Here is a 5,631-nt window from a genome sequence, read left to right as displayed (position 1 = left end):
CATCCATCCATCCATCCATCCATCCATCCATCCATCCATCCATCCATTATCTTCTGCTTGTTCCAAAGTCAGGTTGCGGGGGAAGCAGCTTGACCTAGGAGGCCCAGACATCAAGGCCCAGGGGCGGCTGTGGCTGAGTGGTTAGAGCAGTCGTCCTCCAGTGCGAGGGTTGGAGGTTCGAATCCACCAGCAGTTACCTGTTGTAGTGGACTAGGCCCATGTCAAAAACTAAGTCTTAGGTCAAAACTCTTGACCTTTAGAACCTTGTGGGACAGGAACTGTCATTTCATTCATTTGAACTCAGAAATACAGGTTCACCCATCCTGAGACTTTCTTTCTTGAAGATTCAAGTGAAAAGAACACTCTCTTTTATTATCATTACTATTTTACAAATGTTGATAATCAAAGTGTCTTAGTTCAAACCATTTTAGATGTTGCAGTGCACTAATCAATTTTATTAACTGTGTAATGATTTTTATTCTCATGTCAAAGCTGTTACAGAGTAATTATGCCTTTTCTGATTTCTGCCTTTGAGTGAGCAAGTGTGCGTTTCCAAGGTTGGAGTCAAACGAAAAACAAGTTGTTGAACGAACTGTCATGTTTTTAGAATCCTCTCAGACGTAAATAGAGAAGTTTTAGCACCTGTTTCTGAAACGCGCCAAAACAAAACTCTCTCTGACTGTGAGAACATTTCTGATCTGTTTCATAACAATTCTCGCTGTCTCTAACCTCTTACGTCACAAAACACACCCCGTCTGGTCGTTTCTGACCAATGAACAAATCCCAAAAGTGAACCGGGAAAGAGCTCTTTAAAATGTCAGTACTTCCTGGTCTACTCGGTCTTGGTTCTGTTGAAGTTCTGATGGAGTGCTGTTGGAGTTCTGCTGGATACACAGTCCAACCAGTTCTGTGAGAGACGGGATGATCCTGACAACAGAGCTCTTCCGAGTTCCATGGGATTATAACATTTTCCACTGAGGTGAATATGTGTCGAACAGAGCCTCGCCATTACTTCGGACGAGTAACAGCATCCTACTGAGACGCTGAAAGGGTGCGTTAAACGGAATCTCACCTGAGACATCTCCAGGTAAAGGAGCCGATTTCATCACCTAAGTGTACTGTAAGGAAAAGCTGAAGAAAGCCGGAGAGTGTCGATTCTGGTGAACACATTTCTCCCCTCACACACCATCTTACTCCCTCTAAACTTCTTTCCATCTTTAAACTTTTCTATCAAGTAGAAATTCTTCCAGATATTTTAGAAATGTCTGTGTAAAATGCTCACCCACATTCAGGTGGGTAAAAGATCATAATTGTACAGTTTTCATAAATGTCTGTGGTGAAGCAACGGAAAAATCATGGCCGTATGATTTTTCCTGATTGATTGCTTATGTTGTTATTTTCATAATTTGCCAAATTAATGTAAATGTTTGATGTTAAATTTTGATTCTGTAAATAAATGACCGCATTCATTTTGATGGGTCAAATATAAATGACGTCTCACGTTTGCATTTCCTTAAATTCAATGCACGTTTTATTCAGTCCAGAAAAATGAGGAATCCGTGTTAAATGATGAATATATCTGAGCATCTGTTCATCTACACTGTTGAAGTGTCCCTGGGCAAGACACTGAACCCCTCGTAGCCTCTGATGTGTGTCCCATCAATGTATGAATGTGATAAAGCTCTGATTAGTCTCTTTAGAATGAATTGTTCAATTAGCTTTGTAGAGATCTAGTAGAGTGCTGGATGAATGGGTAAATGAGGACACAGATTGTAGTGTAAAGCGCTTTGAGTATCTTGAAATAAGATAGAAAGGCGCTATATAAGTATAGTCCATTTACCATTTACACTTACTACCAGCAATACGAACCAAACTCTTGCACCGTTTGTATAGGGACTGAACAGCCAATAACAACAGGTCTCCAATCCCATACTCATGGAGCACCCCCCACTGTGTACCTCGAGGAACACGGTCGAAAAGCTTCTCTAAGTCCACAAAACATATGTAGACTGGATGGGCAAACTCCCATGACCCCTTGAGGACCCTAGTGAGGGTAAAGAATTGGTCCAGCGTTCCACGACCAGGACGGAACCTGCATTGTTCCTCCTGGATCTGATGTTCAACCAACGATTGGACTCACTTCTCCAGTACTCTTGAATAGACCTTTGCAGGGAGGTGAAGGAGAGTTATGCCCCTATAATTGGAGCACAGCCTCCAGTCCCCCTTTTCCCCTCAACCACCTGATAGTTTACCAGAATCTCCTCGGAGATGACCGAGAGTCTTTATCCAAGATTTCGGCAAACACCTCCCACATCCAAGCTTTTGTCTCAGCAACAGCTAAGGCTGCAGACTGCTTGGCCCTCCGGTACTCCTCAGCTGCCTTTAGAGTCCCACCAGCCAACAAGGCCTGATAGGACTCCTTCAGCTTGATAGCCTTCTTAACACAAGGTGTCCACCACCACGTTCGAGGATGTCCACCATGAGAAGCATCGACAACCTTGCGTTCACAGCTCAAGGCAGCTACATCAACAATTGAGGTGCAGGACATGGCCCACTCGGACTAAATGTCCCCCCGCCTCAGCTGAGATGTGGTTAAAGCTCTCCTGGAGGTGTGACTTGAAGATCTTTCTGATGGGTTCTTCAACCAGATGTTCCCAGAAAACCCTCACTAGTACACGCTTGGGTCTGCCGGGTCTGTCTGGCATCTTCCCCTGCCATCTGATCCAAATCACAACCAGGTGGTGATCAGTTGACAGCTCAGCTCCTCTCTTCACCCAAGTGTCCAAAATAAACGGCCGCAAATCAGATGTCACAACTACAAAGTCAATTATTGATCTACGACCTAGGACGTCCTGGTGCCAAGTGCACTCATGGACACCCTTATGTTCAAACATGGTGTTCGTGATGGACAAACTATGACTAGCACAGAAGTCCAACAACAAAACACAGCTCGAGTTCAGATCAGAGAGGCTGTTCCTCCCAATCATGCCCCTCCAGATCACACTGCCATTACCTACGTGGACATTGAAGCCTACCAGCAGAATAACAGAGTCCTCAGCCAGAGTGCCTTCCAGCACCCCCGCCAAGGACTCCAAGGCCTGATAATCCGAAATGCCGTTTGATGTGTAGGCACAAACAACAGTCAGAGCCCGTCCCCCAAACCCAAAGGCGCAGGGAAGCCATCCTCTCATTCACCTGGGAAAACTTCAGCGCACAGGCACCAAGTCGGGGAGTTAAAAGTAGACCCACACTAGCTCAGTGACTCTCACCATGGGTAACTCCAGAGTGGAATAAAGTTCAGCTCCTCTCAAGGAGAATGGTTCCAGAGCTCATGCTGTGGGCTCTCAACCTCACGCACAAGCTCAGGCTCCTTCCCTGCCAGAGAGGTCACATTCCATGTCCCAAGAGCTAGCTTTGGTAAGCCAGGGTCAGAGCGCCAAGGCTCCCACCTTCGGCCACTGCCCCCACCTTCGGCCACTGCCCATGGCATCTTGCACCCAACTTGGTGTGTGTGCATTGGAGTTTTTCCCCATGAGTAGATGAGAGACTATCTTTACAGCATTTTCAGGTGAAGGGACACACTCTAATTGTTGCATCAGGACACTCTAATTGTTGTTTGTGCCAATGTGCTGAACAACAAATCAGAGGATAGAGCCTTCTTAAATTGTTTAGCAAGGGTCTTGGAAGGTTCTCCAGTAGGGGATTATCATTCTTCTGGGGGAATTCAATGCCCAGTTGGGTTGCAACAATATAACTAGGAGGGGCATGATTGGTAAAAAACAGCCTTTCTGATTTCAACCCGAGTGGTGATCTGTTATTGGACTTGGATTATTGAGAATGCATCAGGATTTTATTGGACTTCTTTGCTATTCACAGTTTATGCATAATGAACACCATAATTAAACAAAAGTGTGTCCATAGTGCACGCAGCACCAGGACACCCTAGGCTGCAGACTGAGGATAGACTTTTTAGTAGTACCATCTAAACTGTGGCTGTACAATTTGGACCCATGGGTGAAGAGACAAGCTGAGCTGTTGACTAATCACCACCTGGTGGTGAGGTGGATTGAATGGTGGGGGAAGCATATAAACAATAGATGCCTCTTTGAGCGGGCTGGCTCGCTGCAGCGGTATGTCAAAGTGTCCGCCATTTTAAATGTGGCAGAACTGCCGGTCATTTAATGCAAAGAAATGGACAGAATTTCATAAAGCACCATTCTACAAAGTGTTTTAAGTTGATGCCTGTCATTCACACACACTAATATATTTGGAAAAGAAACAGGCACCAAAGACAACATTTATAACTTAAAAATTATAAATGTCGTCTTTGGTGCCTGTGTAAGTGCCTGTTTGTTATTGTGTGTGAATGACAGGGATTAACTGAAAACACTTTGTAGAATGGTGTTTTATGAAATTCTGTCCATTGCTTTGCATTAAATGACCGGCAGTTCCATCACATTTAAAATGGTGGCGACGTCGACGTATGATTCAGCGCTCAATGGGATGTCTACCTATATATGTCTGTGGGGGCAAGATGCTGGGAAGACCCGGTAGATCTATATGTAGTGAGGATTTGCTGGGAACGCCTAACAGGAGAAACCTTCAGAAAGATATTCAACTCCCACTTCTGACAAAGTTTTAACTGCATCCTAGCTGAGGCAGAGGGCATTGAGTCCAAGTGGACTATGTTCTGCACTTCTACTGTTGAGGCAGCTGCCCTGATCTGTGTCCGTAAAGTTGTTAGTGGCCATCTTTGAACTTGTTGGTGGACAACATGGGTGAAGTAGACCATCAAGCTCCTATTGACCCTTACAAGCTGGTAGGACTCCAGAGGCAGCTGAGGTGTGATGACAGGCCAATTGAGCTGCAGCTCTGGATGTTGCTGAGGCAAAGGCCTGCGTCTGAGAGGAGTTCAATGAGACATCTATTAAGGATGCTCCCTGAATCACTTCCTAGGAATGTGTTGTGGGCATATCCAGTTTGAAGAAGACCCCAAGGAAGAACCAGGACAATGTATTTTGGCTGGCCTGGGAATGCCTTGTAATTCTCCCATAAGTGCTGAAGGAGAAGGCTGTGGAAAAAGATGTCTGGGTCTCTCCGCTCATGCTGCTGCCCCTGCGACCTGACTCCAGAACAAGCAGCAGCAAATTAATGTATAAATGTGTCGAGAACAAGCTGAAAGAACTTCAACACTAGACGTGTCAAATAAACAAACAAATAAATAAAAAATAAAAACACAGCTCCAGAAGAGAAAACTAATTTCTTGCTCTTGTGAAGTATATAGCAGACCTAAAACTGGACATGAATATGAATTTCTTTAAAAGAAACTTAGACTTTAATTCCAAGATGAGATTTTTTTAAAGAGCTACTAACAGCCGGTATGAAATTAATTGTTCATAACTTTTCCACAGAACCCCACTTTAAAAAGGCTGGAATAAATATTTTTTTTTAAAACAAAGAATTAACTGGAAAGATTAAAGCAGCATATTCACAAATTTAACTAAAACGTTTGATTATTTTTACTTTTGTTTTGTATCTGTGTGAGCAATCTAAGCTGCAGGTTGACTAGATGAATAGCATAAATAGTGTCACGAATCACGTCTGTCAGTTAGGTTTTTGTGTCACTCTGTT

The 5,631-nt window shown here is 44.0% G+C and overlaps 1 protein-coding gene across 1 annotated transcript in view; it reads right to left on the bottom strand.

Moving 5' to 3' along the window:
• The window catches only part of LOC119407517 (gamma-aminobutyric acid receptor subunit beta-3), a 42,843-nt gene that overhangs the window by 14,248 nt on the left and 22,964 nt on the right, over window positions 1–5,631 (bottom strand). The gene's annotated exons all lie outside the window — the stretch shown is intronic.

This window comes from Nematolebias whitei, chromosome 3 (assembly GCF_014905685.2).
Source record: "Nematolebias whitei isolate Nwh7 chromosome 3, NemWhi1, whole genome shotgun sequence".
Classification (NCBI taxonomy): Eukaryota; Metazoa; Chordata; class Actinopteri; order Cyprinodontiformes; family Rivulidae; genus Nematolebias; species Nematolebias whitei.
This window is presented reverse-complemented; position numbering and strand designations above follow the sequence as displayed.